This window comes from Sebastes umbrosus, chromosome 8 (genome assembly GCF_015220745.1).
Source record: "Sebastes umbrosus isolate fSebUmb1 chromosome 8, fSebUmb1.pri, whole genome shotgun sequence".
NCBI lineage: Eukaryota > Metazoa > Chordata > Actinopteri > Perciformes > Sebastidae > Sebastes > Sebastes umbrosus.
Genome location: NC_051276.1, coordinates 25,721,030 through 25,748,774, shown reverse-complemented (window position 1 = coordinate 25,748,774; position 27,745 = coordinate 25,721,030). Strand labels below are relative to the sequence as shown.

The 27,745-nt window shown below is 40.0% G+C and overlaps 1 protein-coding gene across 4 annotated transcripts in view; it reads left to right on the top strand.

Annotated features, from left to right (window-relative positions):
- The window catches only part of dapk1 (death-associated protein kinase 1), an 83,343-nt gene that overhangs the window by 8,170 nt on the left and 47,428 nt on the right, over window positions 1-27,745 (top strand). The window lies entirely within an intron of this gene.

The following is a 27,745-nucleotide window of genomic DNA, read 5'->3' as shown; positions in this document are numbered from 1 at the left end:
CTGTAAATTAAACATCTTTGGGGTTTGGGGTTGGTCGGACAAAAATAAGACGTTTGAAGATGTCACCCCGGGATCTGGGAAGCTTTTCATTTCACATTTCATCGAACAAATGATTAAGCGAGAGAATACTAATATGAAAATAATCATAACTTGCATTCTTAATATAGTATACAACCAATTTCATGCCAAAGAAGACAAGAATTCAGTGTTTACCATAGAATTGTATTGCCATGAGTGCTTTTAAAACATCTTTCACACCATAATTTGACAGAAAAACTGAACAGAAACCCATGCTAATTAAATTCTAATGTGGTCAAGCTGCTCTCAGGTGACTTTCTCCTGTTGTTTGGGGATGGGGGGAATCTGGGACACCGTACAGCCTTTACAATCAAGAGTATTTTTCCATTACCGTCAACAGAAGAGAAACCCCCATCACGTCAGCAGTAGACGACACCAACTGGTTGATATCTGATCTTTCATACGAGGCAAGGCCGGTATCAGTCTAGAATATCAGAAAACCCTTATGTTGGTCTGACCACGTTGTGCAATCATTTTGGATTACCTCAGCTTCTTCAGCAAAACATTCAAGTCTGCATGAAGAAACGGGCTGTTGGGTCATGTGAGTTGAGTTCAGGGTTTTTTTTTTCTTCTGTTTCCATGTTGTCATTTGTTTGGAGACCCACTGACTCAGCTGCTTTCTGGCTGACTCGCAGAGAGAAAGATCTGACTGTGGAATATATTTGTTTTGTGCCTTTCATCTGGTCCACAGGGCAGTTTTACACTTTGCATATTTTTGCAGTGCTCTGCCTCTATCATTAGTCTGCATTAATCTGACCGCTGTGGCTCTCTACCAGTTGGCCCTCCTTTTGTGTCTATGGTGTGTGTGTGTGTGTGTGTGTGTGTGTGTGTCTGGGTGTGTGTCTGCCACTCATAGAGGAGGAGGGGTCTGTGTTTTCAGCAGGGATTCTGCAATGTGAAAATCATTAAATCGGGACTGCATCTGGGTTATTCCTCAGAAAAAATCACCCCAAAGACACATTTCTATGAATACAAAATAGGATTATGTGCAAGACATCATTCACATGGGCTTCAGTATTAAATGGAGATATAATTCAAAATTTCTTTCTCCCTCAAGAAACTGCTATGCAGACCATTAAAATAAATCTAGAGAATATTCACTACAGCAAACTGTGACATCCTTTTTTCTAACACACCAGCACCGGCTAATGCCATGCACGCACTCCATGCAGACTGTGTCCCAGCTACTGACCCAGATTCACCTCCCTTGCCCTGGATTGCATTATTGGGTGGAGGGGCAGTCTGGGTAGCAGGAGTGTCCTTGATGAGGCCTGCCACTCACTCACCCCCCCCCTCCACCCCAGGGAGCAGCAGCGCTGTCGCATAAATGCAGCGTTGCCTCTTTTTTTCTGAGACCAAGGATTTTGCTTTGAGTACACTAGATTCAGGCTATTCTACCATTCATTAATACAGTCTTTAATAACTAATGTTTATAGCAGCTTTGGTTTGAGGTTGTTTTATAATGATAGACACTGGAAAAAGAGGAAATGTGGAGTTTACACAATGTGACACAATGTTTTTATGTCATAGCAGTTCCTATTTAGACCTAACCTTGCACAGCAGCTGGATTCTCGCAATGTGACAAGATCACACGAGAATCGTGGGATCAAATGTCACGCGAAAATCCATATTGCTAGGCACCAAGTAATGCGTTTGTGTCTGGCAAGCCACAGCACGGACCAATTGGCGTCCTGTGAGGAGCTGCAGATACGGGCGTGGCTTAGGCGTGTCAGACCCGGTGAGACCACCGTGTGAGATGACACGGAGAGGCGACTGTTTGTTCTAAACAACAATGGCGGCTCCTGAATGAGGTTAGCGTAGACAAAGAACGTATATTGCTAAGAAGTGAAAGTCGGTTGTTTGTGCCATTGCAACATCAATGCCCGGCAGCAAAGCCATGCTTCTGCCATTTTGGACTGAAAGTGACTACCAGACGCCAGTAAAACGTCCGCCTAAAAAGTGCCGCTTCATGAATAGTCACACTCTTAGGCAAAATCCTCAAGCTCACAGGAGGCGATAATTGCTGCTGTAATTTAGCAATGATGACTTGGTACTGAAGATGTCGACAAAATATCTGCCCAATGTTTACTGTTGGCATCAGATGCGGGGTCAAGAGGTCAAACAGAGAACTGATAATATGGAATGGCGCCATTGATAACATATACACACAAGACATATCTTTCTTTGGTTGCCACCTTCCTGCATGTATTTACATTTTAGTCATTTAGTCTGACACAGTTATCTACAACACTGAGTGCAAAAGCACACTAAGCGGTCGTCTGTATAGCCAACATTATGCAGCAATATCCAGGAGTAGAGATGTAAAGTGGAAACATTGATACATATTTTCATCTTTAAGATATGCCTTTATTTTGAAATTCTTAACTGATAAAAAACATTTGCACTTAAACATGAGAAATGTGGCACTTATAGTGAACAACATGAGGTCTATTTTTATTATTTTTATTAAAATGAATAAATAGTTTTTCATTTAAATGTCTGGAATAGCCCAGTAATAAAACTGTCAAATCATTGCTTTTAGTGAGTTGATATACTGTAAATGTAACTGATTGTGTTAAATGGGCGTATGATATCATCTCATATTGATCGCAGGCCCTTGAACTGAATCGTATTGTTGTCCAAAGATCAATATGATATCGTATTGTGATGAAACTTGTGATTTACACCCCTAGTAAGGAGTGTATTTGTCAGAAAGGCATGATGATATTCCAGTTACTTCAAGATCATCATATAAGAGAGAAGTGCTAGAAATGTAAGGAAAGAGCTCTTAACAGTTTGTTTTGCTTGAGAATGATTGAAGAAGAGTGTGGTGCCGAAGAAGAAGTACTGGCGGATGGTATTCCTGCAGGGTTCAGATTTGAAGTCAGATTTTCTTCCTCTTCTTCTTCCCCCTGTGTCTGTGTCTCGAAGGCCAGTCTGTCCATCTCTGACTGGATTGGATGACTTGAGCCTTGTGATCGTTCCAGTCAGGCTCCTCAAATTGCAGTCATCTCACGAGTCAAATTGAAATCTGACTCACTTGGAAATGGCCTCGAGGAGCGTAATGAGTTATTTTCAATTAATCTCTGCAGTCAACGGCGGATAATTGGATCCCTGCCAACTGTGTTAGCGGGTGAATGCCAGGGGTGTCATGCCCTCTGTGTGTGTATGTATTGGGAGGTGGAGGGGGAGCTACGACCCCTTTGTGGTCAATTAGGAGAGATCTGCAGGCAGTCAAGCGTGGAGCTGAGGGGCTATAATCGTCGGGGAAAAAGACAACTTTCCTCTTTTCTGTCTTTCATCCTCCTTGTATTACTTCTGCACTCTTGCTAATACTCTGTCACAAGCTCTTTTCACCTTCAATTAACAATTGTGAATCTGATGACTACTGTACAGTAGTGGTTGAGCTTGAAAGGGGTGGTGTGAACATTTTATATTACATTCGAAATATGTAAGTTTGTTATGTAACACTCCTTCCGATGTGTTATTTTTTGTTGGAAAATCTATTCTCTTATCACACATGCTCGCCCACTTAAGTCGAAGACATTTCTCTTGGAAGAGGCAGCACTCGATGTCAGACTATATTTACTTGCAAACATGAAGCAGTTTCAGTGATATGGCAGTATTACTCCTGATTTCAGGGGAGACACCCCAGGAAAGACATTGTTTACCATGCACTGGTCAATTTAGAGATTTTGCTTCCATAACATGTCTTCTTTCAGACTAGTGGAAATAAAATATACCAAAATACACATTTAGGTGTTTATTTTACAACACTTTGTCTATATGGGTCTGTAGATTTCACCTAAATTTAACAAAAGTTAGCATTTGATAACGCCTCATTTGCATATGTAACCCTCCGAGACCCACATTAGACCCGTTTTTGTCTTTTATAGGGCGGTACAGGGGGTCTTTAGAGGGAGATAGCAGGTCAACAGTAGATGTCACATAGAAGTGGTGTACATTATCTGAAAGCTGGGAAACTGAAGATTAATTTGAGATGCTGCTCAGCACTGTGTGTTAAGTTATTCTAGTCATAAATCAGAAATAAACATGATTAATTGATTACTTAATTAATTAAAATAAATTATATAAGGGTTTCGAACATTGTGATAGAAGTATATGATGGCCTTTCCCATGCTCTATAATGACTCATAAGTTGTTGCAGCAATTTTTGGGTTGATACCATTTGTTACACAGATTTGATGCTAAATTTAACCTTTTTTTTACCACTCGAAAATTGATAGAAATGATCAATAATCCCTCCAAAATATCACATTAAACATACAATTTCAGAAAACTGGCTATTGGGGAAGTTTCATCTATTAGTTTTTTTTTTTTTTTTTTTACCCTATTCACCTGTAGTGTCTTGCAAAATGTATGATATTTAACAATACATATCTTTAAAGGGCGTTTTCTCAAAATGAGTATTTTTTTCTCAGACTCTGAGCCACAAATCTCCACTTCAGTAGTACTATCATACACCAAACTTTCCAGTTTCATTCCTATCTATAATCTGAAGGTTTTTACCGAGGGGTTTGTTCATTTATCATTCATAGCCTGATTTATACTACATTTTATTCCTTAAAAACATGGTGAAAATTGATTTTGTTTATGGCTGTGCACAGTATTTTGATACAAAGAGAGATCCAAAACTCCCTCTGTAAAAACCTTTGACTCTAACATGTCAACAAAATGAAACAAGAACTTTGAACCTTGCTTTATCCAATGTTGTATCAATATATGCAAATTAGCACATATTTGATAAGATAACGCCTCATTTGCATATTTAAACATACATTTTCAGAAAACTTGTAACACAAAAAATAATGATCTTAATGTAAGTAATCAACTGGGGAAGTTTCATTTACCCTATTCCCCTTAAAGTAATGACCAATTAAATTAACAAATACAAACAGTATGTTCTTTGCTGTTTTCTGTTGTTGATCGCTGTCTTTCTCTTAAAATCCCTGAATGCATAGAAGGTGATGGCTTTTGTGTTATTAGAAGCAGCAAAGGCTTGTTTGTGTTGAATATTGAAAATGTTCTGGGTAGTTAACGTGAGCAGTAATAGCAACTGTGGCTGAGCAGACAAAGAGCAAGAAAATCTAACATAAAAATAACCGTGGCTCTTTGTACAGGACCAGAGCAGCATCTCTAGGATGTCGGATGTTGTACTGAATGTGTGCTTGTCTGTATACATACATCAGAGAATCCATGTGGGTTTGTTATGGGATGTTGAAGACAAAATGTCAAAGCGGTGGTCATCTGTCCACAGTGTTAGGCCTACAAGCAAATTCACCTGTCAGTGAGCACATGCAGGTAGTCAAGACATGGAGACATATGCAGCTTTCATACTAAAATCTGAATATACTACAACACACAATCCTTCTGCTACTGCCCCACTTCACGCTTTGTTTTCCCTGTCTTTGTTTGATTATTAACAACAGTATGAACAAGGAAGGAACGCCTACACATTTTCCACACATGCAACTTTAAAGTGCATGCATTTTGACACACTTTAATACAAGTTTTGTGCACTCACTATTTTTTTTAAATGTGTCTTCAACTAAACACTTAAAAAAAGCCTTTTGTTGCCTCTACACTCTCTGATGGATGGCGTGGGTTTATTTGCACCCAAGATAATTTGAAGCACTATGAGCAAAATATCGTCAGCCCCCAGAGGGATTAAAGATCATTGTTGGAAAATACTCGGAAGGCTTAAAGTGTGACTGTTGTAAGCATTGATCTTAAGCCTCAGTCTGGCTCAAGCTTCCCTGGCTGGAGCAGTACAGACTGAATGACTAATTCTGGTTTCTGTTTAGTTATTTCAAGAAACTACAGCAGAGTTTCTAGGCATTAGCTCTAGTAAACAACAGGATCTCCACTGACTGAGCATCAGCTTTTAGCCAAGCCTCAGAAAAGACATATTAAAATCCGCCAGAACCTCTGTCAACTTTCCCCTTTCCTGTCATACTTAGATATGCTACATCTGTTCAAAGGTAACATTACTATGTAAGCCACATTACATTGGTGTCACAATCTTCACATTACATAGTATATAGTCACATATACTATGAGGAACTTTCATTTTGTGTTGATTTTGGCGGTCCCTGAGGACAAAAGCGCCAGTGTTTCCAAGCACCAGAGTCCCTTTAGAAAACCTCTCATTTTACTGCAACAGGTTCTGACAGTCTTCCCCGCTCAGTCCTGGTTCTGGTTCTCCCGTGCCTCCCTTCCCTCCAGCGGGCTTAGCAATACGGCCCTGGGTATCCAGCAGTATGGTGTCAGTGCTGGCTCCCAGTGGGGACCGGCGGAGCAGCGAGGCGACGCTCTGATCCTGGCCGGAGGAGGAGCCGCTGCTACCAGTTCTGAGCTGAAGGAGTTTCTGGTGAACCTGCATGATTTCGTCTGATTCCGTTCCTTTGTTTATATTATCTCTGCTTCATACCGCCCCAAAGTATGTTGCTTTTTGTCAAGCTTGTCCGACCTAGTGACAGTAACTAAGGGGGGCGGGACTTAGGATCAGTCTATTGGGATTAGAATTACAATTTTAACCACTATTTGTGATCTTGGGACATGGTAATGTTTATCTAAATATTGCGAAATCATAATATGGCCTCCTGCAATTTTCAAACCGCAGGAGGCGCATTATTTGTTAAAGGTGAAATCCGTGTCAAAATACCATTTATAATATTGTCGAGTTGCAGAGATGTCCTGGCTGCACATCATATTCTACAGACGAAAGAATAAATCATGGTACAGACCCTCGCAAAATTCACACCATAATAATTTTAATATCAATAAAAATGAGAACTGTGATTAACTATGGACAATCATGCGATTAATTGCGATTAAGTATTTTTAGTTCCTGTTAATTCTCACACAAATTGATGGCAAACATTTTCTGTTGCTTGTTTCTAGGTGGATCATTGTTGTCGTTCTGAGTTGCCTTGGCAATATTCATACTCGCACGGTCTGTTGTGTTTGGTTTCCTTGAAGGTCCTTTCCTTGAATATCAGCCTTTTGTGTTGTCTGCTTTGAGATAATCAAAAGAAAGGGCTTTCAAAACTCTGTTCAGTTTTAATTAATGTCAAAAAGGTCACACTGGAGGTGAGGAAATTCAACACTGTTAATCTCACTGTCATTACCACAAATCATAAAGCGCGGTCCTCATCATTTATTTTTTTAATGTCTTTCCCTGCCCACTTGTCATTTTATAGATTGTCTCATGACAACAGGGGCACATCAAAATATTAAGTCTTTGCTAAACCTACAAAACCAATCTGTGTGCATGGTGACTTTCCCTGAGTCATGACAGAGTTAACCACCTCGAAACCTGCTGAATGTCAGTTTCACCAGACGTATAGGGGCCCTATTTTAAAGAGCGAGCACAAAATAAAACAGGAGACGATGGATGGACCAGCTGAAGCACCAGAAGCCCCCCTCCTCACCTTCTGCCACCATCTCCTTGGTTGTCAGAACAACGGTCTTGCACTTCTCTCAATTTGTATGCACAGCCTGATATCAAGCTGGTGTCTGTATGTGTCTCTGTCTTTCTTAGTCCTTCTGTTAAGCTAACTGAGCACATTAGTATCTACAAAAGACAGGTATACCAGCACTTCTCCTTGTTCTGAGGGCTATCTGAGAAATGCTTGTTGTTGCTTGGTGTCAGCATTTGGCTCGTAGCATAGCTTAGTCTTGTTTTTGTTTTTAGACAACATTGAACATTTGAGAATTGCCCCTCCTTTTGTTAAAGGACCAGTGTGTAACATTAAGGGGGATCTATTGGCAGAAATGGAATATAATATTAATAAGTATTGTTACCTTTAGCTGCATGTTGTGCTGAACAAAACCGATTCTCCGGCCGCTCATTGGTTTCGGAATAACAGTCCATTTATTCGTGATAGTGCAATAAAGAAGAAAGTCCGGTTTCAATAATAACAAGCAAACAACACAACACGGCAAACAATTCAGCGTCACTGCGGTCAAAAACCCTATGCCCTTCCGGGCTAAACCCTCACGCCAACAAAACACTTCCTACCTATATACCCGTGGTTGGGTCAGGCAATTAACACAGCGCCCCCAGTGTTCCTAACAGTGAATTACGCCACAACCTCAGTATGTGTCAGCATACATTTTTGGCTCCTACAATTATGTTTTCTTTAGTGTAATCCCCTGAAACTAAGACTAGTTGTGTTTTCGGTAGCTTAGAATGAGCCGTTTATATCTACATAGGGAGCAGGTCCTCTTCACGGAGCCGGCACTGGCTCTAGATAGGGCCATTAGCGTTTTCGCGTCTTTGCGTCAGCCTCTGTGGTCACGGGAGAAGTTTCAGTTGGTTGCAATCTGCAACCTCACCACTAGACGCCACCAAATCCTACACACTGCACCTTTTAAAAGAAAAGCATGTTCAAGTTTCAAAAAGATGATCACTTTGGTGTTAGTAGAGAAACATGGGTGACACTAGTTTTGAAAATGGTCAAACAATACACAGGCCAAGTTGGAATGATATTGACCTGGACGTCGGCCAGTTAGTGTCCAGATATGAGAAAACGTGACTACATGATTTTACTCAGTGGCTTCAGCAGTGTGTGAAATCTGCTGTGATGTGAGCCCCAGCGTCTAAAAGGATTATAATCAATCCTACAAGAATATTAATATGGACTTCGGCACAGAAGAATATAGATTAGAGATAATTACCAAATCCTGATCTGATTTACAGGATATTTGCATAAATTATAACTATTGTAAGCCTTAGAATCAGCATCAACTCACGCTATTGTTTTACATTTCATGTTTTTAATCAGGCTTTCCCAATTATCTTTGCATGATTAATTGATTCTCCAGGAGCACTAGAGGAGGTGGCACAGTTCTGACTACATTAGTCCAGGTCAGTCTTTCTAAAACTAGCACAGAGATCATTCACATCAAGAAACCAGGATAATTATCTTCATATCCACATACTGGGAAGAGTGTGTGTTTTAATCTGCACCTGTGTGTCTGTAATGAATTATACCAAATGAAATCCTCGGGATCATTAGGAGGAATCTGTTCAGGAGCTCTTGGCAGTGAAAATGTTTGGGAACCATGGTGGCTGTAGATCATAACAACTCTGAAGATGGTAAAAGAAACCCTTCACCTCTCTTTACCTCTAAGCACAATGTCTCCATTGTTGGCGCTGCCTTAAAACCTCGGAGCTGGGGGAGGTGAATGACATTCCTCTGACATGTTGAATGGCTTTTCACTGTGGCTACTAGACAAGGGCAAACACTGCCTGCCTCTCATTTAGCTTTCTGTCAGTAATATGTCTGTCAGTGCTGTTGCTTATAGTTGTTGAAGCTGCAACTGTGACTCCTCCCTCCCGAGGTCACATTTGGCTGCTAAATGGCACTGAGACACCTGTAGAGAGATCTCAAGCCATGTTGGAGGTCTGGAGAACATTAATGACTCACTAATTTAAATATTTAGCGTAAATATTATAAAGACTTGGTGTTGTTTTTAGCTGGAGACTGATGATCTGTGATCACTTTTGTAGTTTGATGTTAGTTTGTTGAGTTAACAGATAATGTACCATGAAGGATAAATAATGTTGCCGTGGTTACCTGCAGGTGTAATATGCCTTGAGGCTTGAGCTACAGTAGTGGTGCCCAGGTGGTCTAAGGGGTTTAAGACGCTGATCATGCAATTTTGAGGAAAAAAAAGGAAAAAAAGGGGTCAGGCAATATGTGGGGGGAAAAAATCACAATAATTTAATGTTCAAAATCCCAAAGAAATGCATGGGCTACTGACCAAAAATACATTTTAATGAATAAATAAGCTTGCATCTTAATAAATCTACAGTATATATATTATAAATCTATATTCCTGCTGGAGAATTCATATAATTTTCAGCCATATATTTATTGTTTATTTGTTTTTTCATTCTGTGATATACATTAGCAATCTATTGTCTTATTTTCAGTAACTAAAGTACAGCACCATCATCACCTTTTTTATGTTGTTTATCAGCAATGTCTCCTCTCTTTACCTTTTTAAAATAGTGAGAAATGTCCAGAGCCCAAGCGGACATCTTCAAATTGCTTGTTTTGCCTGATCAATACTCTAAAATCCTAAGACACTCAATTTATTCATCATAAGAGGGTTAAAAAAAACAACAAATATTCACATTAGAGAGGCTGGAGCCAATGAATTTTTGGCAATTTTGCTTGAAAAACGACTAAAACAATCGATTATCAAAAAAGTTGCAAATAAAGTGTTGATCGATTGGTTTTAATTAATCAATCAATCGATCATTTCATGCTAACCCTGCTTGCATTTTTGTTGGAGCAGGCCATCCAATCTAAAAGGCGCTTGTGAGTTCCCTATCAACACTTCTCATTTTTAATATTGTTAAAAATATATGGTTGTTAAACAGGAACTGAGGCCTTCCAGTGCAGCTCAAAACATAGACATTGCCATGCCAACCAGAAACTAGTATTGTCTGTTGCCATGGCATTCTTGATAACTAACTTGATTGAGAGTTTGGGTCAGAAAAACCTCCGTCAGGACATCCTGACAAAATCCATATCTGGACAAAAACAACCTCACACAGTCTGTTTAATCCCACCCAGGATTATCTACCACACTCTTCCTTCCTCCAACCAGCGCTGGTTCCTCTGCTCAGTCTCTGAATCCTGTTGCCGTGGTTACCCTTCCGCTGTACACAATGGCGTGGTGGTTGCATAATGTTGTTCTGCCGGTGCAGTTTGTGGCCCACACTCCAGCTGAGTGGGCAGGGAGCACTCCGAGCCGCACTCCCACACTTCGCTCCATGCTAATGAAAAGCTCGGCCTCACCGGGGAGTTTTCACGCTGAATCATATCGGACAGCAGAGAACTTCAGAGCCTGTGGTTGATTCCCTGCTGCAAAGCCGGCGTCCTTTTGGCTTCTCTGTCATTGGTTACTTTGATATTCTTGTCTGAACCTGGTGGGACTCAACTGGCTTTAGAAACTGATGTGAAAGATGCATGAAACTCGTTTCCATCAGTGTGGAGTCACATTAAAGGTCTCTGACTGATTTGTTTGAAAAGCATATCTGTGTACCATAACCCATAGAAGTACATAAGAAGACATCTTTGCATGTGTGGTGTTTTGTGTGTGCACACTGTTACCTTGTGGGATCTTCAGTGAGTTTGTTTCAGGAGTTGGACAGATGTTTGGGAAGTTTTGATTTAGGAAGATCACAACTTGCTTTTACCAAGGATCAATATCTGAAATAGCAGGACCAATAGCAATATAATGATTCAAATGTTGCACTTATATAATAATGTATTAATCATTTACCATGGAAACTCCATCAGACATTATGCAACAAAGTTTGAGTATACTAAAGAGCTGACATGGCTATGACTAAAATAAACTATTCAATATTTATAAGTAGTATGATGTACAGGGGAAACGATTCATCACTTAGTCGATGGACAGGAAAATAATCAACGCTTACGATTAGTCGACAAAATCTTATGAGTGTTAGTGTTAGTCGACTAAGATTTTCTTTGGTGGAGTTGAGGACAGCCCTTGTTGACAGTGAAGAGGCAGACAGGAAACGAGAGGAGAGAGAAAGGGGTATGACACTTAACAAAGGTCTCTGGGTGGAGTCGAACCCGGGATGTTGTGGTTATACAGTATGATACACCCCTTAACCATTCAGTTACTGGTTTAACAATGTATAGTACAATGTTGAACTCATAGGTCTTCTTACATTTCCGATTAGTATATAAAATGTCAGAAAAATAGCTGTAACAATCTCCTGAAGCCAAGGTGACGTCTTCAAAGTGCTTGTTTTGTCCGACTAGCAGTACAAAACCCAAATATATATTCAGTTACAGAGAGACAGACTAGAAATATAGTTCCTGATCGATTCATTGTTTGACAGCATAACTGTTTTTGTCAGTTAAGAATATTAAAAGTTGCACTCGCTGCTTTGTAGAGTGAAGAATAGGAGGTGTTGCAGATTAGAAATTTCTAATTTGTCAGCAGTATGTAGTTTCTGTTCTGGTTTTTGTCTGCTCTGTCATCTACACTTACCGTTTCCTTTAGCACATACACACCCAAGACATGTCAAATGTAGAGGAAGTGCATCTCCAGTTCTGGACGAGTAGACTGATGTGGTGAATTTGGGCACCGACAAAGGATGGTGTTCAGTGCCCTGAGGCTTTATTCATCCCCCATGAGCCAAAGACAATTTAATTAACTAGAGAAGCAGAACTGTAATTGTATAGTGACCGAGTATCTCATGCAAAAACAAAGATTGTTGGTTTATTTCTTTTCATCTGAAGATCACTCTCACTTATCACTCTCACTCACTCACTCATCTTCAACCGCTTATCGGCGGTCGGGTCAAGGGGGCAACAGCTCCAGCAGGGGACCCCAAACTTCTCTTTCCCGGGCCACATTAACCAGCTCTGACTGGGGGATCCCGAGGCGTTCCCAGGCCAGTGCGGATATATAATCTCTTCACCTAGTCCTGGGTTTCCCCGTGGCCTCCTCCCAGCTGGTCGTGCCTGGAACACCTCCCGAGGGAGGCGCCCAGAGGGCATCCTTACCAGATGCCCAAACCACCTCAGCTGGCTCCTTTCAACGCAAAGGAGTAGCGGCTCTACTCCGAGTCCCTCACGGATGACTGAGCTTCTCACCCTATCTCTAAGGGAGACGCCAGCCACCCTCCTGGGCAAACCCATTTCGGCCGCTTGTACAAAGCGGCCGATTCTAGGAACGAAGATTGAATGGTAGATCGAGAGCTTTGCTTTCCGGCTCAGCTCTCTTTTCGTCACAACGGTGCGGTAAAGCGAATGCAATACCGCCCCCTCTGCTCCGGTTCTCCGATTCTCCGGCCAATCTCACGTTCCATAGTCCCCTCACTCGCGAACAAGACCTTGAGGTACTTGAACTCCTTCACTTGGGGTAAGGACTCAGCTGAAGATGTGGATGGAAAATACGCAAGACCCCATTTCTTACAGGGGTATATGGTTGGAAAAATGGTCTTGTGGTTGTTAAATTTAGGCGGGCTGAGCTGTTTAGGAGTTCAGTTTAAAACAAAGTTAAAAGATTTTCCCGGGGAGTCGGTACGACCAACAGTGAACAACTGGTAAAATGTAACGCCCGTTTAAGCTGAGCCGTTTCCCAATTTCCCAGCTCTCTCACTCTCACTTTGTCTCTAGTTTTTACTCTCCTAAGTGCCAAGCAATTTGGCAGCAATGCAGCAAAGATGATTTTTATCCCCATGAAATATTAATCTCGGATTTGAAAAGCTAAATGCATCATTGCACAGCGCATCCAAGGTTGATCAGAATGCCTGTTTTTCTTGGCAGTCCTGTTTAAAACCTCAAGTTCATCACCAAATCCATAAAGCCTGGCAGCTGCTCTGTTTTCCATTACATTTGGACAGATGAGTTTTACTGTGTTGCTTCTTCTCTAAGTATAGAAACACTTAATGAGTCAAGGTCTTTCACTGCAAAGTGAAAAGTCAACCAGCTAATGCATAACCAGTGGACTGGCTGGCCTCAGTCTCATAGTGCTAATTGAAGGCGATTACAGCTATACATTACAGTTTACATGAATAAGCAATCATTAGTGTTTAGCCTGTGTGCCTCCATTTGTTAAAGTTGTATACATATTCATACTTGTGTGTGTTAGGGGTGTGTAAAAACCTTAAACACTACTTCATTTCATCAGGAACATTTACAGTTTCTGTCCTTCACCTAATAAAACTGTCTTTTCCAGTAAGCAGCGAGGTTGCTGATTTTCTTTTGAACACACATATTGATTTGCTGAGACCGGCTGTTGTTGGAGTACTGCAAACTTAGTGTGAGTGGGTACATTTGAGCACTTCAGCCTGAAAGAAGTTGAATAAACGCAGTGCAGGCAGTTGAAAGAGAGGTTACATAGTGCTGTTATTACACTGTGTTTTCAACTCACCAGGGACTCTGGGATTTAAACATAAATTGTGGAGTAATATTACAATAAAATTATAATTTTTAACTATTGCAGATTGTGTTTTCGAGACTAATGAAAAAGCCTGTTGCACTTGACCGCTCTCTGCCAGGCTGACATGGTGATGACTGATCCCATCAGCCAATCGTTGGGCTGCGTAAAAGCTGCTTTGTCACAAAGCTCACAGGGATGGAGACTCAGATTACAGATTGCCAGATTACAGCACCTCACTTTTATCAGATGGCTGCGTCATCCAACCTGAAACGTAGACCTGTATTTAATGACATCAAATCCTTTTGAGTACACCATCCCTAGAAAGTATGTCAGACCATAGAGCAGATTTAATAGGCAGATGTGAGGCAGCAGTGTAGATTAGGTATTTGCTGAGATTATCATACTGGAATGTAAAAATAAAATAACTTTAAAGACCACTGAGGAGACATTAATAAAATCATTGTTGTGTTTTATTATTATGTCAATATTCTGTCATACTATTTTATTACTAATGCTGTCAAAGTTAATAACGCATTAACGCAAATTCATTTAGATTCATCTAGAGTGAAGGGGTCGTTTTTAGCCTCATCAGGCAGCTGTTTTCAGAGAAAAAGCTTTAAAAAAGCCACTGTACAGTACCTGCTCAGCAACAAACAGACACAGTTAGCAACCGGTTGAACATAGCAAAGCATTTAGCAGCTAAAGAGACAGATATTTTCCTCAAGAGTTGGTAGAGACCAATGGTGCCTTCAAATGGGGTCGTGTTTACCGTTCACGAGAAGAGTCCATATGAACCCCTCTTGTGGTATTCACAACCTCGTAAGTGGAAAATTTCTGAAAGCTCTGAATTCATGTGTTTTGACATGTTTGTTGATGTTGTCAGAATTGGCGGAGGCAACGGAAGTTAATTTTTCGGTACATAATAAGTGAATATATTGTAATTTTAGTCGTATATTGTAATCATTGTAATTTTATGATATGTCTGAAGAAAATGTTGATATTCCCAATGGCCTCATCTTTTTCTTCTGTCATTATGCCTTTGCATTATGTTACCTGTTTGCAAGCTTGCTAAATTGTTATTCTCTGTGGCTTCTAGACGCCGTCAGTAACGTTAATATTGCCGTTGCTTAGCAGCGGTGTTGAACGGCAAGCATATTGTGTACACGACTTCCCATGTTGTAACCACAAGCTCACATGTTTCATTTGAAGGCACCACAAAAACAGAGCAAAAAGACAGTGAATATTGAAGTTGCATGCACCATGTGGCCTCTCCAAATGAATGACAATGTTGCTCTGTAACTTCTGGATTTGTAAATAGACCATTTTTTGCTAACAAGTTCACCATATCAACTTAAAAGTTGATGATCAATGTTATGTAGCCAAGAAAAATAAGTTATTGCCATGTTTAAACAATGTCATATGAGTTCTCATCATGTGACATCGGTCATCGGTTTGTTTTGCTTGTCACTGGGCAGCATAAAACAAAATGAACAAAAATACAAAAAAATGCAACAAGGCAAAGTTCCTCTGTGGTTCACACCAAAGGAAACCAAACTGTGGGTGAGATCACACTCATTGTGTGTCATCCTCCACCCGTCCATGGTCATCAGTATCAGATTTGACAGAGAAGCTTTGTGTGTGCGGTGTGTGTCTTCCCGGAGCTCTACTATTCTGCCTGCTATTGTACTTAACACTTTTCAGCTTTTCAGCACCCTCTCCTATTTCACAGTAGTAGTGCTCAGAGCCAATCAATAGCTGGCTCACAGCAGTGGAACGGAGGTGATAAACAGTGTAGTACTGGCCACCATTATAGCACAAGGACAACGTTTATTATCTTTGAAAGCCAAATCAAATATGAGGACTGTGAAAATGCTGACCTGATAACTACATTTTAAGTCATGAAGACTTATTTTTTCTAAAGTTTGTCCTATTTTGTTATCAAGTAATTATTTAGTAGTTAGTTAGCTGTTATTAGTGCTAAAACAATTAGTTGATGCATCGCCCAGTCTTTTGTTAATTGTGTTATTTATTCAGCAAAAATTTAAAATTGTTCTGCTGTTCAGTTTAAAAAAAAATTGAGAATTGGCTGCTTTCCTCCCTTTTAATATCATTGTAAATTGAAAATAAACTGGAAAAAGTCAGGTTGAGCTCCAAGAACTTGTGATAGGCATTTTTTTAAATATTTTTTACATTATATAGACTAAATAATAAATTTATTTCTTAAAAAATATACTTTTATAATTATTAATTAATCAGATTAATATTATTATTATTCCTTATAATTTATAATATTTATATATTTTGAATAAGTAATTAATATTTAATAATTAAAATAAATAAATAATTAATTAATATTACATTTTTTTTGAAAAGTTGACATTAATCACTAATAAAAGTAACCATTACTTGCAGCCCAAACAGTTCCAGACCAAGGAAGCTACATCAGAATTCTTGATCTGGTTATGTTGATCTCTACTGTAAGACAAAAGTACATTATACTACAACGGGAACAACAAGGACATACAGTGCAGTAAATTAATTATAAGCTCAGTAGTGGTTGCATAAATTCATGTTTTACAGATGGCGGAAGGAAAACTCAATAAAACACAATTTAGTAGCTTAAATGTGAATTTAAATTATTTTATTGAGCCACATTTGTATTTTTCTATCATTTAGTCTTGGCTAATTGTTTGCATATGCTCTTGGTATTCTTGGTGTTGGGAAGTTAGATTTAAATCTTGAATTTAAATACATTTTATAATTTATAGATAAAAAATTATAATACATGTTTTAGTGAAGAGGCTCTAGACTTTTGTATTTGACAATGATTGAACTTAACAGCAGTCAGTTGTTGATTTTTAGGTGATAGAGAGGAGATGCGAGATTTGAATGAATGAAGTGATGAACTTAAGTGCAGGATTGCCTGTCAGCAACCAATTACTGTATTGTTGTTGTACTAAATGTCCGTCTTTATGAGGCAGCAATGAGTCAGCTCTAATCAATGAAATGACAGCTTCATGATTGTTAGCAGTTACTTATTGCTTTGAAAAATCATTGATGTGATCGTTCTGGTTTAGCAGCTACTATAACTTTAGGGAGAAGCTACTTAAAGCTCAGATGTTGTGTTTAAGGACATTTTGTACTATTATCTCACAGGAACTGTGTGTATGGAACAGACCATCTGTTGCAAGCAGGGCTTTCATTTTATCCCTATACGTTGTGAGGGATATGTTTTTGGGGTGTGTGTGTGTGTTTAAATGTCATGATATACATACATTATACTCCCACGAGTGTAGGCTGTGTTTAAGAGGCTGTAATGTATAGATGGATTATGGTGGAATTGAGGGCAAAGATTAGAGGGGGGAGTATCATACCTTCCTTTTCAAGCTCGGTCTCAATAGGAATTACTTACACATTAGATTGTTCTGCAGTAAATGATTTACATCTAATACGGTCCAGACAGGCACATGCTTGGCCTTAGAGACGGCTTGATCATGCACCGCCTGGCTGGAAGACAAATGTTTCTACTGGAATAATACCATGTTTATTTCCTGCATTTTAGCACCAGGAATGCAAATGCATAAAGATATCATCAAGGAGATCCCTAAAGCTAGCTGGAGCATGTGCTGACATCAACTCTCCAGCAGGGAAAATACAGATTTTCTAGGCAGGTAGTGATGTGTGTGTGTTGGTGAGAAAAGTAGCTGTACGTGTGTCATCTTCAGCTGCTGTCAGCCCAAGCTGTGCCAGACACCCTGCGTCGATGACTTGAACTTCACACTGAGCTTGTTATCGCCTCATTCTCACTGAGGAAGCTGCCTTCTCAACACAACCCCGTGTCTACTTGTAAAGCTAAAAAAAATCGTGTCAGAAATAAATAAGGAATGCATATATGTCTGGTTCCCATTAACAAGAAATTGTATATCTCTTTATCTTGGCTTGGTTGCCATTGCATGATTAATATTTTCATTTAGTGGTATCAATATTTAGTGTTTGTGGGCTGCAGAAATCATTAACAAGTCATAATGTCTAGAGGTTGGGCAGTTGTGCCACAGAGTAGTGAGTGGTTCCTACCAAACAGTTACCTGGGAGCTATACTTAGCTTTTATCTACTTGAGGTGTCATAATCAGTGGTACCTGGTGGACTCAGCGAATACTTCCTCCATACTTGAGTGTTAAAGGAGATGATATGCCACTGTAAAGATAGCGATTATCAACAATCAGTGCTTTATGAGCTTAAAGCTGCTATGAGGAACTTTCATTTTGTGTTGATTCCAAGGACCAGAGTCCCTTTAGAAAACCTCTCATGTTACTGCAGCAGGGTCCGCGTACAAGAACTTTGACTGCAGGTCAAAGGCGGCAGCGAAGCCGGATCTTGGTCTCTACACGGCGGGCTAGTCGCTGTCAGAGGCCCTGCTGGAGTTTGAGCTGAAGGAGTTTCTGGTGAACCTACATGATTTTGTCTGATTTCAGGTGGAATCCGACTTTATTAAGAATAACTATATAGAAATAGCCAATCTTCTCACTGGTGGTCTCGTTTACTTATGTCGTCATATAAAGGCATCCGTATTAAACTGAGAGTGTTTCGTAACCAGTTAAAAGTTCCTCACTGTAACTTTAAGGGGAAAGTTCCTCTCAAGAGATGCTTGTTTGCGTTGCCTGTATGCTTGATATTATGTGCATGGAGAAACTCAGATGACCATTTACATCAGTGATTAACCGATTACAGTAATCAATTGTTTTTGCTGTGAATCTTGGCGGTCTGTTTTGTTTGTGTGTCTCTTTTTGTTTCGTGCATCGTTGGTTGGCAAGTGAACTGCCAGGTAGAGATGAACTGATCCTGAGGAAAGACTTGTTCCCCCTGTCCAGTGTATTTTCTTTTTCTCTACCATGTGATCCTGAAATTATACATCAGCAGTTACTACATACTGTAAAAGAGCTGCTACTGGATGTGTCTGTGTTTTCCATGGGGGTTTACACAGTAGAAATATAGAGGTAGTAATATATAGAAAACATCTACAGCTGCTGGTTCTACCCAGACACACTGGCCACACTTTGTGTTGTGTGCTTGTTAGCATCAAATTTATTCCTCACCCTGCCCTCTCCCACCTCCCTGATTTTTGTTTACAAGGCCTTTCTGCTGCTCATTACCGCTGAACATTGTTCATTCCAGCGCTGCCTCATCTTGACAATGCCAGACTCCCAGCCAGAGTAGCAACCTCTAACTAACGTCAGCCAGCCATCCAGGTGAGGCGGCGCTCATTTGACAGCTCACTAGCGTCCAGTGGTCAGTCTTCTTACTGAGTGGAGTGGACACAAGACTCTGTACTATCACTCTGTCTTATTTGTTGCTTTTTATGAAAGTGCTCCTGTTCACACACCTTATTGTACCAATATCAACGCTGCTGTCCGTAATCCTGAGCTATCCTTTATTTCTAACACAACAACAGGGCAAATTATGCTTTGTTTATGTTAAAGTACATTATATTAGGGCTGCAATTTGCAATTCATTTCTTTATCCATTAATCTGGCAGTTATTTTCTCAATTTATCATATCATCATTAAACGTTTGGTCATTAAAATGTCAGAAAACAGAATGGAAAAGTCCATCACAATTTCCTAAAGCCTGAGTCGAAGTCTACAAATGTCAAAAGTCCAAGACCCAAAGATAATGATAGTTTACTATCACATAAGAAAAAGAAAAGCAGCAAATTAGGGCTGCAACTAACGATTAATTTTGATTAGTTGTTTGGTCTATAAAATGTCAGAAAATGGTGAAAAATGTCGATCAGTGTTTCCCAAAGCCCAAGATGACGTCTGCAAATGTCTTGTTTTGTCCACAACTCAAAGAGATTCAGCTTACTGTCATAGAGGAGTAAAGAAACCAGAAAATATTCACATTTAAGAAGCTGCAATCAGAGAATTTTGACTGTTTTTCTTCAAAAAATGCTCAAACTGATTAATCGATTATCAAAATAATTGGTGATTAATTTAATAGTCGGCAAACTAATCAATTTAATCATTGCCACTTTACAGCAAATCGTTGGCATTTCTGCTTGAAAAAAATGAAACGACTATAATCGTTTATCTGTCGATCAATTATTCGACTTGCCGTTTCATTGTATTACATTAATTTAGCAGCTGCTTTTGTCCAAACTGACTTGTAATAAGTTACTTAATTATATCTGCAGTGTGAAGAAGTCTTTAAAGGTGTTTCCAGCATCAGTGTTGTACTATAATCGAGGCCTGTGTGCAGCTGGAGCTTTGAAGCAACACTTCAGCAGACATTAAATCTAATTTGCCGTGTTTGCGGTGGCTGAACTGATGCTCTTAGCCGGGCCTCTGTGTGGCTGTTTGCATGTAAATTGACTGAGAGCAGGCCTGTTTTTAAGAAGCTGTCTGTTGCTTTGTACTTTGTATACGCAACTGTGCTTCCATGTGTGTATATTCAACAGGCAGGACTGTATATAGTAAACCTGTCGATGAACTGTATCCGTCATACAGACCTGCTTTATCAAGGGTCAAGAGAAGCATGCAGCAATAAATCTGTTAACCGCCGCAGTATCTTTCCACAGATAAACACGCTGCAGCCAGCAGTGTTAGGTAATGCAAGGCATTGCTACACAGCCAGGCAGCTCTGATAGACACAAACAAACCTCTCCTCTCCTCTCCTATCATCCCCTCCCCTCCAGTTGCTTTAGAGAAACAAGTAGGCCAAAAGTAGGAAGCCTTGTCTGTGCTTTAAGCACAACAAAGAGAACGGAGCAATTTGATCTTGCAGACTATCTGGGGTTTAGTGCTACACAGAGTTGAGGGGGAGAGCTGCCCTTGAAAAACAGCCTCCCTGCCTCTGTTTGTCAGTGATTCCCAGGAAGGCTTTTTCTTCTCTGCCTGCTCATTATTTCTGCCCCATCTTTGCGATTGCTCAGCAGCATTCGTGCAAGTCAGTGCTCTCCCTCAACATCCCAGGAGGATGAGAGGGATTTCCCAGCTAGCCTCCGCTAGTCGGTAAACATAAGGTTGTCTGTCGTACGGGGGGGGGAATCCACCACCTTAACTCCCGTTAACTTAGCTCCTAGCTAGATTTTTAAGAGCGAAGACTCTCAGAAAGAGGAACCCGACCAGGGAGAGGGTGTTTGATTTTCAAGGCAGCATTGGGTTTTTGGTTTCCCTCCACTACCTCACCAAGGGAAGAGAGCTCAGTTGAACTGAGGCCATTTTCCCCTTGTTTGTATGTGTGTGCAGCTGGTGTTGTTAACAAAAGGGTGGGCTCACTTTCCCCTGTCTTTACGGGCGTACAGTGGGAGAGCTTTTGGAAATAACAGAAGTTTGATTCCCACAGGCTACATGCCATCACGCTGAACGTGTAGTTGTTTTCCTGATGCTGTTGTAACCTGTTGGTATAGTGTCTGATTGGAAACGTTCCCATCTTTTTAGTTGTGTTTTCATGAAAGGGAGCAAATTATTTCTTCTTGAAAGGTTGAACCAGAATACAACCATTGCATACCTGGAATAATTTGAATTCACTACTATGCTGATAGCATTTCCCAACCATTTATCTGCAGTTGTAAACGTAGTAATTTGCAGAAATGCACATTTTAATGCATTTTTGTGCAAAGAGTTGCCATTAGTAAATTTTCAAGCTGCGTCTTGCTTACCACATCATAACTTGATTTAAGTTTGCCTAGCTGTCTTCCTGTGAAGCAGAGTAAAGACATGAAAGAGCGTTATAAACATCAGCACATTAGTGCTATTACATCCTGTCAAAACCTCATTACATGGTCATTATTCTATTATCAGTCACAACGTCAAAAAGTCCCCTGCCAGCCATGGAAAACTGACTACAAGAGGATGTAATTATAGTACCTCTATACATCTTTGTCAGTCTTTGTCTGAGCATGCTCAACCTGACACCCAACAGGTGCTATAAAATAATGTAAAATGTAAATCCAAGGATTTCAAGCAAGGAGTTTCAGGCAGTTCAGGAGCAGTACACCTTTGGCGTGGACTTTGGGCTTTGTAACTTTGCAGACCTTTTACATGCACAAAAAAACAATATAATACACTAAAGAAAAAGGAAAAAGCACAAAAGCATCATAGGTCCTCTTTAACTCGGAAGATATAGTTGCATTGAACAGTGAGCTTTTCAGTGTATTGTGTGAATTGGCTTGAATTTGTATGCACAAGGCTTCACTTGCCTATTTAATTGTCAGGCAGCATAAGAGCCCTTACAAAATATCACACTGAATATTTTCAAGTGTCTGCAATGGTTTGTTTTTTGTGTGCGGGACTTTTCAGTATGCTGAACAGTCCAACAGTCTCACATTTCTCACACAAGATTGCTTTTGGCTGTTCTTCAACATCCTGTCCTTGCAATCCAGATGCATCATGGTACATGTATTATGTATTATTGTATGGTTTTGTCACTGAAGTAGATCAACGGTGTGAATTAAGCCAGTATAAGGATTCAGGAGAGCTGCACCGACTGGAGAAGTAAATGTGGAGGAAAATAAACATCTAGTCACAGGATGTCTTCAAAAACTGCACAGATGGTGTATAATCAAGAACAGGAAATCAGTTGTGTTCTCCTTTCTCATCCTCAACAGTATTTTTCACACCCAAGTCCCACGGCTTCACAGATTACACTTTTCCTCTGCATGAACTTTCCAGCAGTGGAAAGTTTGACAGCACACGAATGAGTTGAAGGATGTTCTGAGCAAGCTGCTTGTTTTTGTTGGGGGTTTCTTTTCTGTTACCGTTGGCAGATTTCAGGTTCACTAGATGCCAACATATTTCTATCTTTTCCTTTTTACAGTTTCAGTGGTTAACACATGAAGTTACATGTTTAACTTTTTGAACTTCAAGTCCACTTTCTGTGCACCTGAATGTCTATTTGTCAAGAGAAGAGGCGAATATGGAGGAACATGAACTTGTAGGCCAAGCATATAATCATAAACCATAAGCATTCTCATCACCTTAGCCATCTAGACTTGACCTTTACAGCTGCACATTGCAGCTAAAGTGATAATCCTTGGAGGTATGATAGCATGCAAAGTTCACTCATTGGCTTATTGTGGCTTCATCCAGCCAGGTGAGTGTGTAACAGGTATTCAGTCATTTGAATACAGATTGTGGAGTCCTGTGTGTGTACATGTATAATATTACATATACACAGTGTGAACAAAAGCCCTCTACTCTCTTGTGTCAATTCCTCTGTAAGACGCAGATCAAATCCTGATGTTTCTGTCTCTTCTATCTACACGACGGAGGCCTGACTGACAGGTGGGGACCTCAATAGGGTGAAGCCAGACTGAATGGGGGTGGAAGTGTCATTAACATGAGAAAGCCCTGATCCTCCGCTCTCTCTTCCTCTTCACATTGTCTGCTTCGTGTCTCTGGCTCAGTCGTGGGACGAGTCACTTCCTTAAAGAGACATCATTCCCTTTAGCTAGTCGGTAGTTCGGTTTGTCAGCAAACAATTCTCCAACCGCCAGAATCAGATTACTTCCCTTCAAAATATGTCAGTTTAATGTGGTTGATTATAATATGATTCTCGAATATATCCAGAGGGTCATGTGAAACATTTGTTCCACTAAGTAAGAAATGTTTGAAAGTGATGTCTGGTAGTATGATTTTGGCTGGCTGTAAATGAATCTGTTTTTTTTCTTGGTTTTCCCCACTACCCACGCTTATCTGCTGTTGTCAAAGCAGATGAAAATACTGATCTTCTCACATAGCCTTATTTTGCATCTACATTACTAAGTCTATACCATTGACTGTATATAAGAAGTGGACGTAGGCACTGTGACGTTTTGAAGCCCCGTGTATGGCATTTTGGCCGCCACCATCTTGGTTTTTTGCAACCATAAGTGACTCGAGAGATTTGAGCTAAGTACAACCGAACGCTGAATAAGACATTTTTCGGCGACCAAAATGTTACAATTCATTTTCATGAACTGAAAACACATTGTGAAAGGGTTAAAAATGTAAGACGAAAACATGGACAACTCCCAAACTGGACAACGTTGTGGTAGCGACCTGTCAATCAAAAGGTAGCCACGCCCTAAAGCATCCCCTGCTTTATGGTCTATTTGAATCTAAATGGGATCATAATTTACTAAATGAACATCATGCTGTATTGAAGAAGACTTGAAACTAGCGATTAAGACCATAAACTCATGTTTACAATGTTTACTGAGGTAATAAATCAAGTTGGTCATTTTCTCATAGACTTCTATATAATCAGACTTCTTTTTGCAACCAGAGGAGTCGCCCCCTGCTGGCTATTAGAGGTTTCCACTAGTCTATAGCTACCACCATGGCTTTTTGTGGCCTCCAAATCCACCTGTAATTGCCTATTTTGTGTGTCAGTATAGCCAGTTGTGCCAATGAAGGACAACTCCACAAGTATTAAAGGTGTGTAGGATCTGACGATATCTAGCGATGAGGTTGCAGACAGCAACCAACTGAAACTTCGCCCACGTGCCGAGTGTGTAGGAGAACTACGATGGCCGACGCGAAAACATTAAAATGTGAATGGCCCTTTGTCCTAAAAATGTGGATGTGGTCTCAGACACTACTGATCAGCCCATGGGGACGCACTACACTCACGGGTCAGAGCAGGGTGACGTTTTTGTTACTGATACTCCCCGAGGCTTTATTTCTTTTTCCCTTTAAAGCTCCTCTGCAGCTGGCAGTGTTGCAGTCTGGATCCTGCATTTACTCATCAAATATTGGGAGACACATTGTAGAGAGAGGATTAGAGTGGGAACATATAGCTAAATTACTAAACTGCTTCCTGACAACTGTGCACTCTGGTCTTGGCAGGACTGTGGGAATCAGATGACAGCGCAGGGATGTCTCTGTAATGTGGCCATTTTTTTTTGCCAAGGCAGTGGAAGCTTTCGCCATAAAGCTGTGAATCTGCGTGAAAATCTGGCCGTGCATGGAAACCTAAAAAATGAGACAGAATGTGTCTCTCTCTCTCTCTCTCTCTCTCTCTCGCTCTCTCTCTCTCTCTCTCGCTCTCTCTCTCTCTCTCGCTCTCTCTCGTTTTCTCTCACCCTTCTTTCTCTCACCCCCTACTCCCTTGTTCTCTTCCTCCCTCCGTGGGTGTTGGGTACACTAAGTGCTTCATGATTGCCAGGGCCGTGAGGAGGCACAATCGGCGGAGGCGTCAACAGCCCTCAGCCAAGTGTCCTTGCTTCCCCAAGTGGTTCTTCTGGCAGTGTTTCGGTCGAGTGACAGTGGAGTCAGCGTTATCCAGTCACATAGCAGCGTTCAATAACAATGCTTCATGGCAGCATGATAGTGGGATTTCCATAACAGCTCCTGTGTTGTTCATACATAGATAATGTGTCAGGCTAAAATATCACGCAGGCTCCCCACATTTGGATTAGTGCTTATGTGTGTACTGCACTTCAGGCTGTACACACCAGGTTTCTGGACAATATTTGTCATTGTTTTGTGTTGTTAATTGATTTCCAATGATAAATATATACATACATTTGCATAAAGCAAGCATATTTGCCCACTCCCATGTTGATAAGAGTATTAAGTACTGGACAAATCTCCCTTTTGAGGTACATTTTGAACAGATAAAAAAATGTGTGATTAATTTGTGATTAACTATGGGAAATCATACGATTGATCGTGATTAAATATTTTAATCAAATGACAGCCCTACTCTTAACTGGGACCATGTCTGTTGCAGCCTGTTAACATTGTAAAATATGAAGGAACTGTAGGAAACATTACCTGGGCAGGTGAGAGAGTTGACATGTGTGCATTTAAAAATGATAAAATATTTCTCATTAGGATACAAATCATTTTGGTCAAAATTAGACAAAACCTATATTTGTTGCTAAAACTATATATGTATATATCACAGAGTGGAACAGTTTGTCATATTGCTGCTTCATGTTGAGTCGAAAAACTGTCAAAAATTAGTGAAAAATCCCCCTCTCCATTCCCAAATGCCAAAGATAACATCTTCATAATTGCTTGTTTTGTTCAAACAACAGTCTAAAATCCCCAAATATTCACTTGGTTATCACAGAAGATGAAGAAAACCAAGATATATTAAAATTTAAAAAGATAATCTACTAAGCAATTAATCAACTTTAATTCTTTCAGCTCTAGATTCAACCAATCGTTTCTGTATGTTTGGAAAAGCCTGAATAATAGATGTGGTCATTTCTAGGAGATGATTGGCAAATAATTTACAATTCTTTTAAAGTGTGATTTTGTTTAGATAGATAGAGTAGAAATCAAACATTCCACAGGAAACCTACTAATTGTTTTAAATGATGTTTATGGGTGAAGATGGAAATTCAGGTATTGTGCTACATCACATAAACATAGCAACCATAAGCACTCAATCCTGTCAACATTTTAGCTTTTCAACAGGTATGGTAGTTTGAACTGTTGAGATACAAAATCTGGATATCTAAAGAGTTCATTCTGAAATATAACATTTAACCTCTTTCTACCCAGATTTAGTTCTTACTGTACAATAAACAACTATTCTGAGACTGATATGATTTATATAACTTAATTGTAGTGAATAATGTTTGTTATATAAGCAGTAACCGTCTTTGCTTTCTTGTAAATAGTTGAGTGTGTGGGGTGTAGGGTTACTGCTTGGATGTTAGTCAGCTGTGTTGATGTTGTGCTGAGCTGTGATTCTTATCAGTGTGCTGCTGACAGTGAGATCTGTGCTGCCTGGATATAATTTACACACTGTTTTCAAACTGATTATGAGGGATCGCTGAGGGTGAGGGCAGGTGTTTCTTGTCCTCCGCTCCGCACGAATACTCTCTTTTTCCACTGCAGATCGTGATTCAATCTCCTTCTGCAAATTAGGGACAGATTTGGGATCAAAATGTGTGATATCGTGGATTATCATTTCATATATATATATAAGAGAAGAATTGGGTTTTAAAAGTCTCTGAAACACCTCCACAGGTAGACCTGACGTCATCCTGATTTATATCTGAATACATATGTCTTTATTCAGCTTTCATTGCTATTTCTGTATCCAGGCGCCGTCGGGCATGATGCATCAGCCAGTTATTAATTAAAGCTGTTTCTGATCAACGGTTTTATTGCCTTATTATTCCGCCCACTCCCTTTGGCTCACATGTCTGTGTTTACCATATTGAAACTGATGCAGATACGGCCAAAACGCAGGGTGGCTGCTTTATTAGTGAACAGTAAACCCTGTGGGAATTTAACACTTGAGCACTAGAGTGTCTTTGCAGCTGATTGATTAGTTCACTCCTATCTATTTCTGCTACGCATATGTCTATTGTCTATTGTTCATTTTGTCAGTGTGTATTGTCTACTGGCCTCTTTTATTATTTGTCATTAATTTCTGGTCTCTTTGGTGTAGCTTATAGAAATGAGATGAGTGTTTCCTCTTAGTCTTATTTATGGTCTTATTTGTTTATAAAGGAGTTGTAGAAGGTGTTACAACTTAAGTGTTACAGGATTAAGTATTACAGGACTATTCAGATATTTTGAAAAGTACACTTCTTTCTTTTTTCTTGCCGAGAATTAGTTGAGAAAATTGATACCACTCTCATGTCTATAAGTCAAGTGTATCTGTAGCCAGCAGCCAGTTAGCTTAGCTTAGCATAAAGACTGGAAACGGGGGAAACGGCTAGCGTGGCTCTGTCAAAAGCTAATAAAATCTGCT